We start from the raw sequence: 14,548 nt of genomic DNA, 5'->3' as shown, positions 1-14,548 counted from the left end.
TCTAGGCATGTCAAATCTTATTAAATGGTTAGCCTGCAACAACTATACATATTTTTTCATCCCCTTTTCTTAGCTAGGATCATTCTTTTAACCCTGCTTTTCCTTAAGAGTACCTAGTCCTGAAATTGGGGGGGGGGGGGCCGCACTTTCCCCTCTAGCAATTGGATGAGCATTTGTTCTTTCTTTCTGTGTTGTGCTGTGCTTAGTCACTCAGTCATGTCCGACTGTTTCCAAACCCATGGACTATAGGCTGCCAGGCTCCTTTGTCCATGGGGATTCTTCAGGCAAGAATACTGGAGTGGGTTGCCATGCCCTCCTCCAGGGGGTCTTCCCATCCCAGGGATGAAACCCAGGTCTCCCATATTGCTGGTGGATTCTTTACCAGCTGAACAACCAGGGAAGCTCAAGAATACTGGAGTGGGTAGCCTATCCCCTTTCCAGGGATCTTCCTGACCCAGGAATCGAACAAGGGTCTCCTGCATTGCAGGCAGATTCTTTACCAGCTGAGTTACTTCAGATATTCTTGGTTTCAAATCTAAGGGTCAAACAATATGCTCAAATGAGGATTTGACAATGGCCAGGAGACTGGAAATGAGATCACCTAAGCCTCTATTTGCTTCTCCTCCAGGGAGGGTTATTCAAGTGGGAGAAATTAAGGACTGGAATCAGTAATGAAGCACACTGGTGGGAATGCAAGGAGGAAAAAGAAACACGAGAAATGTCAGTTTCTGTTTCTTCTTACTCCCCATTTCATTCTTCTGGGCCAGAAGCAAGAGCAAATGAGGCGTCCCCTTTACCCTCCTGTTGTCTAAGTCCCCTTCTGCCGGGGGCCAGCGTGAGGAATTCCGCCCATGGCAAAGGTCATGAGGAAGGAGGCTTGGCATACGCAAAGGCGTGATCAAGCCTCAGGAAACCCCCTGTTCCCGAGCATCTACCCCAAAACCAGAGTCTGTTTTATGTTCTCCCCCATAACCATTTCTCTCAGAGAAGGAGTAAACTTGCAGCTCCAAGGCAATAAAAATTCCTGGGCATGACAAGAGTGTTTCAGCTTACGACTCCTCTGAAGGTTATCTAGCCCACCTGTATAGGTTCGTCCGGCCACATGTGATTGTTTACAGCCTCCCAACCTGAGAGGCACAAGATATTTTAGACTTACTAAAGGCAAATTCTTTTGGGGTGTTAGAAATTATTAGTATAGTGGGTTGGTTAGGAATTATATTGGTGAAGGGTTTTTCATTTGTTGTGCCAATAATTGCTGCTAATTCCCTACCCTGGGTGTGACAAGGGTGTTTCAGGTCAGACCTCTCTGCTGACAGACTAGCTTGTGTGACAGGATTATCCACACTCCTGCCACTAGCACATGATTGTTTACTACCTCTCAACCATAAACAGCACAGAGAGTTTGGGAGTATTTTGAAAGTCTTAATTAGCATAGGGCTTTTTCTTATCATTGAGTCAATGATTGCCTCCATATCCTTAGGCACCTGGGAATATAATTAATCAATGTATTTGGAATATAGAAAAGGAAATATAGTCGTTTTTGATGTTAGCAATACTACACTTTTTGAGTTAATGGATTTTCTCTTTTTGTAATAGATCACTGTGCTTTGTTATAAATCACTGTGTCTTTGTTATGTAAAAATGTAACTTTATCGCTAACTTAAGACTAAATAGATCTTGAGGGGAGCATTGGTAAAAGGATTTTCATTTGTTGGGCTGATGTTTGCTGCTAAATCTCCATGTTCCCTGCCCGTATAATGAATATAACTAACATATAGGAGAAATAAGTATTGACCTTTAAGCATATAGGAGAAATAAGTATTAACCTTTAAGATTAATCCTGTTAACCTTGGGTTAAATAAATTCCTTTCTTGATTGTAACTCACTACACCCTCACCCTATAGGAATGCAACTTTATCTGGAGGGTGGTGCCTGGTTTAAGAAAAAACACCCTTGGAAGAAATAAAGTTTTTTGGTTATCAGAAAGAAAGGATCATAGAATGTCAGCAGGTCTCACTCATGGCCAGAAGATGATAAGATCTTTTTTTGTTATACATTTATGTGAAGCACCTGATTTTGATAAAGGTCGGGACTGCTGACCCCTGCGTGACTCTGTATTCATCCCTATGTGTAACAAAAGGTATATAAGTAAACCCAAAAATAAAGAAATCGGATCAGTTTCCGGAAAGACTGATTCCCTCATGTCGTCCTTTTCTGCTCCCCGTTTTTCTGGCTGAATTCCCATCTGGAGCATGGGTGCCCTCCAAGTCTACTTATTTGCCCCGGTTTTCAAGCCCACGTGAGAAGGAGCCCAAGGAGGGGCACCTTCCAATATTCAAGTGGCACCAGTGGCCCAACGTAGATGGTACAAATTCCTTGTCTTGGAATTTTATTGGTATCCCAAGTAAACCAAGTTATTCAGCCCCTTTTTCTCTCCTACTATTTTCTGGCCGAATTCCCATCTGGTACATGGGTACCCACCAAGCCTACTAATTTTGCCTGGGCTTCTAAGATCAGACCGGGGGGGCCTCAGTGCCTCTTCTCCTTCAGGAGAACGGGAAGACACCTGTGGCCTACGTAGGTGGTGATTGGTATCCCACGTGAACCAAATTATTCGGCCTCTTTTTCTCTGCCAATCTTCTAATCCCTCTCTATCTGTAATTAAATAAGTTATTTCCAAAGACACCGACGCTGTCCCCACCTTCGAATTCCCTGGATCCACCGGGGCTGGACCTCGGTACCCTTCCTCTCATGCTTTCCTTTAGCTTTCAGGGGACACTTCAGTGTCCAGCCTTCCACAGAGCTGGAAGTTTGCTATAATCCAGAGAGCTTATATGGAAGACATCTGCTGTCTGCGAAACAGTGGCCTAACAGTGTGGAATGAGTCTGTAAAAACTCTAGAGCCCAGGGCCTTCAGAGAATCTTTTTTTAACAAAATGACCCTTGAATGTTTCTAATTAAATTCAGTGGTATAGTTTATTGTGGTTTTGGTACCTTCATCCTTTAATGAACACTTCGGGAAAAACTGCTTCATTTGCCTTATTTTCTAAATGAATGGCTATGGAAAAGCTCTTGTGGTGACCTTATAATACAAATAATACCTGACACGTGTAGAATATTTACTATGCTGGCACTGTTCTATGTGTTTTACACAAAGCAATTCATTCAATCTTTGCAGCAACTCAGTGAAGTAGGTGCTATTTTCATCCCCATTTCATACGTTAATGAATAGACACAGAGAGATTAAATAATTTCTCCAAGGGGAAAGAATGCTAGTAATTGGCAGCACCAGGTTCAAACCCAAGTTTGGTGCCATTGATAACCATGATTAGAGAAAGAGAGGAAACATATTTGCAGAAAGAAGCAGAGATCCTCAGGACCAGCCTGAAATTTCCTCAGATTGTCCGAGACACACAAATATGATAAATCTCTCTGCCTTGCCTTTTTGCTTTTAAACTTGTCCTTAAATGTAGGAAGTCTGAACTATGCTCTTATTACTGGCAGCTAAAAGTCCAAGCTAATACATAATTTATAGAAAAAAGATTAAATACTTTTTTTATCAGTGTAATTTTTTTTTATTCTAATAATAAATTCCAGGACAAGCTCTTTGATATTTGCTATAAAATACTACACATAAATAGAGTAATTATTGTTTGGTTTTTACACTGAAATATTTAAACTCAAACTTGGTCTTTAAGAGCAGAAGCTTGGAAAATTTTAGTCAGACCTGCTTTTCTTGACCCTCTCCCAGAAAATTGTCATGAGAACATATAATGGTATATAAATACTGGCATATTAACATGATCTAAAGCCTTTAGAATTAAGTCAATTATACATGTTTAGTACCTCTTCATGGATCATAGCTTTGTAGTGGTGAAGGGGCTTGGATAACTCAGTGAAGCTGAGCCATGCCATGCAGGGTCACCCAAGATGGATGGGTCATAGTAAAGAGTTCTGACAAAACTTGGTCCACTGGAGGAGGAAATGGCAACTCACTCCACTATTCTTGCTGTGAATAAACAGTATGAAAAGACAAAAAGATATGACACAAGAAGAGTAGTCCCCCAGGATGGAAGGTGTCCAATATGCTACTGAACATCTTGGGAAGAGCAGAGAACAATTAATAATAGCTCCAGAAAAAAATGAAGTAGCTAGGCCAAAGCAGAAATGACACTCAGTTATGGATGTGTCTGGTGGTGAAAGTAAAGTCCAATGCTATAAAGAACAGTATTGCATAGGAACCTGGAATATTACATCCATGAATCAAGGTAAATTAGAAGTGGTCAAACAATAAATGACAAGAGTGAACATGGACATTTTAGGAATCACTGAACTAACATGGACCAGAATGGGCAAATTTAATTCAGATGACCATCATATCTACTACTATGGGCAAGAATCTCTTAGAAGAATGGAGTAGACCTCATGGTCAACCAAAGAGTCTGAAATGCAGTCGTTGGGTGTGATCTCAAAAATGACAGAATGAACTCTGTTTGTTTCCAAAGCAAACTATTCAATATCACAGTAATACAAGTCTATGCCCCAACCAGTAATGCTGAAGAAGCTGAAGTCAAATGGTCCTATAGTACCTTTTAGAATTAACAACAATGTGACTTATCATTAGGGATGTTAGCCCTGAGCACCTACTTTGGTATTTTCCATGTTTGTCCACCTTAAAGTTACTAATTTTTCCATCTTTATCTTTTGGGAGCAAGTCACTAACTCTAGCCCATTTTCAAGAGGATAGAGTTATGTTCCACCTCCTAGAGATGTTATTTGACATTCCTCTATAAAGATGATTTGTTCTTTGTCTTCCATCATTTTTATGTTAATGCAGACTCATGGATATTTATTTCACTCTTTGGGTAACAGTAATTTAATTTCTTTTGTTGTTCAAATTGTTCCACCTCTGGCCATTGGAAACTCGAGTTGATTCCTGTGTCTTTTAAATCTATCATTTTTTTTTTTTTTTGTACATCCTTATTTCTGGAGTTGTAAGATGGTCCAAGAATATCTTGTATTTTTCCCTACCTTAGCTTTAAGATCAACCATTTTCCAAGGAGCCCTGGTTCCTTTTATTGGAGACTAGAAACCAGATCTGTGTATAGTTGTATTCCTACAATGTCACCACTTCTAGACTCTGTCAGTGAACAGAACTAAAAAATAGAAGTATGTGTCTAGTCTCCCCAAAGAGATTTAGGCTTATGATCAGAAAATTTTCTCTGATACTCCTGTGATTTTCTTTACCACTCAGGCCACTTTTGAGTTTCTAGGTATATAAACCATTAGTGTCTTAGAAGTAGCACTAGATAAGAAGCCTTTTCTCTGGGTCCATCTAGTCAAGGCTATGGTTTTTCCAGTGGTCATGTATGGCTGTGAGAGTTGGACTATAAAGAAAGCTGAGCACTGAAGAATTGATGCTTTTGAACTGTGGTGTTGGATAAGACTCTTGAGAATCCCTTGGATTGCAAAGAGATCCAAACAGTCCATCCTAAAGGAAATCAGTCCTGAATATTCATTGCAAGGACTGATGTTGAACCTGAAACTCCAATACCTTGGCCACCTAATGTGAAGAACTGACTCACTAGCAAATACCCTGATGCTGGGAAAGATTGAAGGCAGGAGGAGAAGGGGACAACAGAGGATGAGATGGTTGGATGGCATCACCGACTCAATGGACATGAGTTTGAGTAAACTCCGGGAGTTGTTGATGGACAGGGAGGCCTGGCATGCTGCAGTCCATGGGGTCGCAAAGAGTTGGACATGACTGAGTGACTGAACTGAACTGACTGAAACCATTAGTGTCTTAGAAATAACACTAGATGAAGCCTCATCTCTGTGTATTTGGAGATCAGTAACTTTGGATAATTTACTTAAATCTCTTAATCCCATTTTATAATTTATATAGTGAGCATAATGATAATAATCCCTTCATTATTTCTTCTTATGTTACCTCCATCAAATGGAGTATAAAGTTATGTAGCATATACATAATATGTCATTATATAATATATGGAATTACATTATATAATATATATAATTACTTTAAACAGAAGGACTATTATTATGTCATCCCTTATTATTATAAAATACTCATTTTATTACTTTGCTCTACTTGTTTCATTTTATCTTTGAATTATTATTTTTTGTTTGTTTGTTTGTTTTGGTTGTTCTCTCTGGCACATGGATCTTAGTTCCCCAACCAGGGATCAAACCCACACATCGTGCACTGGGTGCATGGAGTTTTAGCCACTGGACACCAAGGAAGTCCCTGTTTTACCTGTTTAAACATCTCTAATGACTTACCTTATTTCTGTTTCCTATCCCTCTTCCAAGTTAATATGATTTGAAAAGTTATATTTCTAGGGCTTTTAGTTCTCTTCAGTTCACTTCACTTCACTTCAGTCACTCAGTTATGTGCCACTCTTTGCGACCCCGTGAACTGCAGCACGCCAGGCCTCCCTGTCCATCACCATCTCCCGGAGTTCACTCAAACTCATGTCCATCGACTCAGTGATGTCGTCCAGCCATCTCATCCTCTGTCGTCCCCTTCTCCTCCTGCCCCCAATCCCTCCCAGCATCAGAGTCTTTTCCAATGAGTCAACTCTTCACATGAGGTGGCCAAAGTACTGGAGTTTCAGCTTCAGCATCAGTCCTTCCAATGAACACCCAGGACTGATCTCCTTTAGAATGGACTGGTTGGATCTCCTTGCAGTCCATGGGACTCTCAAGAGTCTTCTCCAACACCACAGTTCAAAAGCATCAATTCTTCGGCGCTCAGCCTTCTTCACGGTCCAACTCTCACATCCATACATGACCACTGGAAAAACCATAGCCTTGACTAGACGGACCTTTGTTGGCAAAGTAATGTCTCTGCTTTTGAATATGCTATCTAGGTTGGTCATAATTTTCCTTCCAAGGAGTAAACGTCTTTTAATTTCAAGGCTGCAATCACCATCTGCAGTGATTTTGGAGCCCAAAAACATAAAGTCTGACACTGTTTCCACTGTTTCCCCATCTATTTCCCATGAAGTGATGGGACCAGATGTCATGATTTTCATTTTCTGAATGTTGAGCTTTAAGCCAACTTTTTCACTCTCCTCTTTCACTAGCATCAAGAGGCTCTTTAGTTCTTCTTCACTTTCTGCCATAAGGGTGGTATCATCTGCATATCTGAGGTTATTAATATTTCTCCTGGAAATCTTGATTCCTTCTTTTGCTTCTTCCAGCCCAGCATTTCTCATGATGTACTCTGCATATAGTTTTCTTGGTGACACTAAATGATAAATGCTGTAAAGGGTGTGGAAACTAGTACCTGATGGTGTAAAACAAGTGTCACACATGGGAACTTTACTAGATGGTCAGTGTGACAGGTGGCATCATATGTTTGCTTCCCTTCTTGTAGTTGTCTTGCTATTTTGAGGTCTCATTAGGGAAGAAAGGGCAGAGAAATTAGGGGAATGGTGAGATTTTTATTGGGCCTAATAATATAGTACTTCTCCAACCTTGTTACTTTTTTTATTATTATTTTCAAGTTGCCTCAGTTATTCAGATGACACCACCCTTGTGGTAGAAAGTGAAGAAGAACTAAAGAGCCTCTGGATGAAAGTGAAAGAAGAGAGTGAAAAAGTTGTCTTAAAGCTCAACACTCAGAAAACTAAGATCATGGCATCTGGTCCCATTACTTCATGGCAAATATATGGGGAAACAGTGGACACAGTGACTGACTTTATTTTTCTGGGCTCCAAAATCACTGCAGATGGTGATTGCAGCCTTGAAATTAAAAGGCTCTTACTCCTTGGAGGGAAAGTTGTGACCAACCTAGATAGCATATTGAAAAGTAGAGACATTACTTTGTCAACAAAGGTCCATCTAGTCAAGGCTATGGTTTTTCCAGTGGTCATGTATGGATGTGAGAGTTGGACTGTGAAGAAAGCTGAGCACTGAAGAATTGATGCTTTTGAACTGTAGTGTTGGAGAAGACTCTTGAGCGTCCCTTGGACTGCAAGGAGATCCAACCAGTCCATTCTAAAGGAGATCAGTCTTATACAATCATTGGAAGGACTAACGTGGAGCTGAAACTCCAATACTTTGGCCACCTGATGCAAAGAGCTGACTCATTTGAAAAGACCCTGATGCTGGGAAAGATTGGGGGCAGGAGGAGAAGGCGACGACAGAGGATGAGATGGTTGGATGGCATCACTGAATCAATGGACATGGGTTTGGGTGGACTCCTGGAGTTGGTGATGGACATGGAGGCCTGGCATGCTGCGGTTCATGGGGTCACAAAGAATTAGACATGACTGAGCGACTGGACTGAATGGACTGATTTTCATTGGTTTCAATGACAGCACACTGTCCTTGTAAATATTATATATTTGAGTACATTTTAGCCACTTCTAGGTATCACCTGGAGAAGTCAGTGGCAACCCACTCCAGTACTCTTGCCTGGAAAATCCCATGGATGGAGGAGTCTGGTAGGCTGCAGTCCATGGGGTGACTAAGAGTCAGACACAACTGAGCGACTTCACTTCCACTTTTCCCTTTCATGCATTGGAGAAGGAAATGGCAACCCAGTGTTCCTGCCTGGAGAATCCCAGGGATGGGGGAGCCTGGTGGGCTGTTGTCTATGGGGTCGTACAGAGTCCGACACGACTGAAGTGACTTAGCAGCAGCAGCAGCAGCAGGTATTACCAATTCTTAGACCATGGAGGGTCTCTGTACCTACTTAGGTTCTTGCTCTGGTCCTTTTTATTAGAACAAGAAAAATGGCCAGATTTACTATAATTTAAAAGATCATATATAGCACTTTCTTCATGAAGTATCAGTAAAGACATTGATTATTTTTAGCCATAGCGTCCATGTCATTTTCTCCAGAGACCAATTTAATCATATACTTCTCTCTGGTGATTTTATGATTTTATAATTGAAAGAATTGTTTCATTTAAATGTATCACTAAAGTATAGAGTGTAGATTAGCCATGAAAAAAGCTTTTTTAAACTTGTGATGTCATTGAAGATGTTTAAATTTATACTTAATTTGAAAGCAGCAACTGCATTTGCATTTTTATTTCAAAATAACTTAGAAAAATTAAGTTATTTATCAAGTTTCATGAATCCAGTATTATTGTGATTGCTTTCTGGAGTTAAGTGATCCTGTGGTCTTGAAAGAGCCTATAAGAAAAATCAGCTAAACTTTAGAATAGATTTTAGAGTAATTTAAACTGCGCTTCAAAATTCCTATAGCCATATCTCCTTTCTCATCAAAAAGGTCTATCAAACTCATTTTTGTGTGTGTGTCTCTAGATTAATTTTAAGTAGTATAGTCTAATAGAGACAAGCCAAGAGAAATGTTAAAACATTTTTCGTTGATATACATCAACTATCCTAGTTCAATTTTAAAGCTCTACAGTACAATATTGTTTATGAGAACAAGGAAGATAGCTGATTAATACTTAACAGATTTCATTTGTCATAAACAAGATCAAGTTGAGATATGTTCAAATCCATAGACAGAGCAATTGATCCAAGATATCTGACAAAATTTCAACAGCCTAAAACAACAACCACCTCACTGATAGTTTATGTTCTCTGTAATGAGACATAATCCCTTCAATGTCTTGGAAGCACACAATGGAATGGCATTTGCTTTGATTTCAAGTTCTAGCAGTAATCAGAGATGAGGGGCTAGCCAGGATAAGTTCATCAGAATAGATTTGGCTGACTCTGGTCAAATGTGTCCAATATATCAATTCTTACTGTAATATCAGCAGATAAGTCTAAAGCCACAGATAATGTTTCATTTGCAAGTATGGAGGAGAAAGAAAAGAATGATGTGAACCTGTCAATTTTCTTACTTTACAAAAACATATATATGAGAACAGAGGATTCAAATGATTGTGGAATGTAGAACTCTCATATTATTCAAACAAATGCAGTAACTGTCCTAGATTCTTTGGAAAGAATCTGGCCTTACTTTCTCCACCAGATTTTGGTTTAACCACAGATAAAGGTGAGGGATATGAAACGGAAGGAAAAGGAGATTGTTTAGCCATGTGTCAGGTACTAGGCTAGGTCCTTTATAGATTATTAATTCAATAACTCCTCCCATATATACTGCAATGTAGGTATTTAAGACACCGTCTAATGGACAAAAACAAACTGAAATTGAAAGTGGAAACATAAAGCCATAAATGCTGGAATCGTGCCCTAATACAGTATTAGTCTATTGCCAAAGACTTGGCTTTATATAACCTATCATGTTTTGGGGGAAATATATATTTTTTATATTAATTGAGAAAAATGCAAATAAGAAGGAAATCTTCCACTAAAAAGTATTAAATGACTTATTTTAAAGTCTTAGAGGCATGATTCTTTCCAATTACTCTCTGGTTTGAGATTTACCAGTAAGTATTAAATACAACCTCCAGTTCATGATTTTTATAACAAATGACATAATTAGATTCTCTCTCCATAGATAATCTATGTAAGTATACTTTTACAATTCTTTATTGATCTTAGCAAAAAGACTAGCATGGTTTGAATTTTGGAAAAGAGTCAGCAAATAGGCTTGCCATTTCTGACACACAAAATTAATTTGATGAGGTACAGATGTTATGTTTTTATGTCTACCAATTACACACCTGTCTGAAAATGTAAGAACCAGGTAACCAACAATATCACACCACATCAACATACTGATTTTATTTATAACATGCCTAGGCAATGACACCCCGCTCCAGTATTGCTTGCCTGGAAAATCCTATGGATGGAGGAGCCTGGTGGGCTGCAGTCCATGGTGTAGCTGAGTCGGATACGACTGAGCAACTTCACTTTCATTTTTCACTTTCATGCATTGGAGAAGGAAATGGCAACCCACTCCAGTGTTCTTGCCTGGAGAACCCCAGGGATGAGGGAGCCTGGTGGGCTGCCATCTATGGGGTTGCACAGAGTCAGACACGACTGAAGTGACTTAGCAGCAGCAAGATAAAGTTCACTTATTCAATAAATATTTATGGAGTGACTAACACTGCATTACTCTATACACTGGAAACCAAATCCATTTCTTGATCTTACAGAACATTTCTTCTATTTTAGGGAGACAGCAACTAAACAAATATGTGATATAATATCAGACAGTGGTTTGAAAGAAAGAAGGCAAAATAGGAAGATAAAGGGACTATAGGATGTTCTTTTACATTGGTTAGAGTCTGCCTCTTTAAGAAGCTGAGTTTTGACAGATACTCTTAAAAAGTGATGGAGTGAGCATATCCATGTGTGGGGGAAGAGGCTACCAGGCAGAGGGAATGGCAAGTGCATATGCCCCAAGAGTAGAGTTGACTTGATGAGTTAAAGGCATATCAACTGTGGCTGGAACAGAGTCATTAAGAAGGAATGTTGTAGATGAATTTTCAAGGGAGACATCTCTTTGTATAGGGCTTCCCAGGGGGCTCAGTGGTAAAGAAACCACCTGCCAAACAGGAGGCATGGGTTCGATCCCTGGGTCAGGAAGATCCTCTAGAGAAGGAAAAGGCAACCGATCCAGTATTCTTGCCTGGGAAGTCCCATGGACAAAGATTTTAGCAGGCTAAAATCTATGGGGCCGCAAAAGAGTCAACCATGACTTACAGACTAAACAACAACAACCTCTTTGTAGAAGTTTGTCAGTCGCTTAATCTGAGGTATATTTTCAAAAGTTATTCTCTGGCTACTATGTTGAGAGCAGTCAGGATGAGGACAAGTGGAGAAACTAGCCAGGAAGCTGTTGAAAGAGTCAAGATGTTACAAGAACTTCCACCTGTGCCCAGTGAAACACTCATCATGTGGAAACTAGTGTTTTAAATCATCCAAATCCCTTCTTAACAGTACTTTAAAATTTTGAAATTCCTGTGTTTTCTGGTTTTGAAATCTCCATAGATTTTGCTCAGAACAGGGAAGCATTTACCAAAGAGCTGAGAGTGAAGTTTCACAATGAATTTTCAGAGCAAGCACTTGCTCACCAGAGGGCTCTGAGGACTGTGGCATTTACTTATAAGCAAGCAAACAAACAAAAGTTTTGTTAAGAAATGACAAGACAAAGAGAGATGAAACATTTTGAACACTTGGGAGCATGATCTTTGCCTCTAGGAAGCTGGGAAGCTGTCTTATCTTCTTGGTAACCTTAACTGTGTACATCCCTCTTAGGGCTGTTGCTGGCAAGGAGTTCTCCTAGGTTCCTAACATCCAGATGAAAAGTGATAATGACTCCTCCCTCCGAAGGGGCTTCACTGAGTTGTCAGGTTTGATAGGATGCCTTATGAACCATAGGCACTTGAATACATCGTACTTAATTTAAGGGGCTAATGGCTCTGATGCATTGGAAAAGATTCTGATGCTAGGAAAGATTGAGGGTGGGAGAAGAAGGGGGAGACGGGATGAAATGGTTGGATGGTATCACCGACTCAATGGACATGAGTTTGAGCAAACTCTAGGAGATTGTGAAAGGCAGGGAAGCCTGGAGTGCTGCAGTCCATTGGGTTGCAGAGTTAGGCACGACTTAGTGATTGAACAACAACAGTGGTTCTGAACACCAACTTTTCTCATTATGCCTCTGACTAAAAACCTCAAGGAACATGAGAGCATGTGTTCTTTCAAGACAACAGAGAGATCCCTTGCTCAGAAACAGCTGGCCTTGAATGCAGAAGTCATGAGAGAGTGACCCAGGAGGACTCTGGATTGGACCTCCTCCCTTCCTCCTCCGTATCGTTGACATAAGGATAGGCAGCTAGTTGGTATAGAAAGCCAGGAGATGAGAGGGGAGATGTTGTTGAAACATCACCAAACCCAGATTTGCCCGATTGGGTTGAAATTCTGTGACACTGAGCTAGCAGGTCAATAACAATCAAACAAACACATGATAGATAAATAAAAACAAATACATACAAAATACAACTTGGGGCCATGGTGCATCTATGCAGGAAACAGAGAATTTCAGTGTCCCATGCATGCCACAAGGGCATTGAAGAGAGCCCGGGAGGAAGAATTCAGAATTTATAGCTATGTATCTAGCTATATCTTTGAGTGTGCTTTAATATTTTTCCTTCTGCTTAAACTCCAGTTGGCACAAATGCAGCTCGTGAGTTCATCTCCTCCTGGTGTCCCCCATTCACAGCAGACCAAAGTCCCCCATCTTTCCCACCCCGCCTCACCCCTGCTCTGTTCCTCTCAGAGCTTCTGGTCCTCAATCTGTCTGACCTAAGTCTGAGGGGTGAATCGGAGACCGGGTAAGAAATGTCTCATTCCTGACTCTCTTTTTCCTTTTCGCTTCTTCTCCCATAATCTCTCTGAACCAGAGGGAGGGACTTTTCTTTTACTTCTCCTGTCGCCTGCATGGTAGTTCTACCCTCTTGACCAAAGAGTCGTTGTTATGCTTTAATAACAGTGAGAAAAATATTTGCTTATTAACAAGCAGAACTGACTAGACCTGTAATCAGCCTCTTTCATTTCTTCCAGTTTCCATAGGCTGTGACAATAAAGTGATGATTCTGCCTTGTCCTCCCAGTTTGGGTTGTGGTCTGCTGTTGCTGTTTAGTCACTTCAGTCGTGTCCAACTCTTTGCAACCCTGTGGACTGTAGCCCATCATGCTCCTCCATCTACGGGATTTCTCAGGTAAGAATTCTGGAGTGGGTTGATATTTCCTTCTCCAGAGGATCTTCCCAACCCAAGCATTGTTGCGTCTCCTGCATAGGCAGATTCATTACCAATGAATCACTTGGAAAGCCCCCTATTTGATTTAATATTTGTGTTAATAGATTCTGTGCTATCTCTGAGTAAGACCTTGAATAGAATAGAAAAGAGAAAAGAAACAGCACAAAAAAGAATAGAGGGGTGGGATGGAGGGTGAGAGGGATGTTCAAGAGGGAGGGAATATAAGTATACATATAGCCAATTCACTTTGTTGTACAGCAGAAACTAACACAACATTGTGAAGCAATTTTTACAATAAAATACAATTAATAAAATAATAATAAATGGAAAAAAGATAATAAAAATAAATGAAAAATAAAATAAGAATAATAAAGAAAATAATACATAATAAAATAATTATAAATGAAAATAATAAAAATAATAAATAAAAAGATAAAATAACCTCCTAAAAAATAGAATAAAGATTAACTTGTCTGCATGTGTGTCTTGCTATTTCAGCAGCAAGTTACAAATGGTAGAACTCCAGAGTTCAGAAGGTCATCTAAATGTATACCAACTGGGTCAGTGCTGCAAAGTAAATATTTAGTTAAGTGTGTCAATCAATAGTAATCTTTTGTACCATATTTTTCTTTCATGAGATGTCATGGCTGGTGAGAGTTCTACTAATTTTATGCCCAAAAAAAGGGTAATTGGGATATTTATCAATTTGAAGAGGGAGGAGGTAGCAGGTGAGAATTTGGTACTGAACTGTAACATAATCTCACTTTGAAAGGTTGCATTTTTAATTGGGTGTTCCCCAAGCACAAATGAAACTAGTTTGCAGACTTCTAGTTCTAAACTCCTGAAGAGGGGTGGAGTGGG

The sequence above is a fragment of the Oryx dammah genome, unplaced genomic scaffold, assembly GCF_014754425.2.
Source record: "Oryx dammah isolate SB20612 unplaced genomic scaffold, SCBI_Odam_1.1 HiC_scaffold_4, whole genome shotgun sequence".
Classification (NCBI taxonomy): domain Eukaryota; kingdom Metazoa; phylum Chordata; class Mammalia; order Artiodactyla; family Bovidae; genus Oryx; species Oryx dammah.
This window is presented reverse-complemented; position numbering follows the sequence as displayed.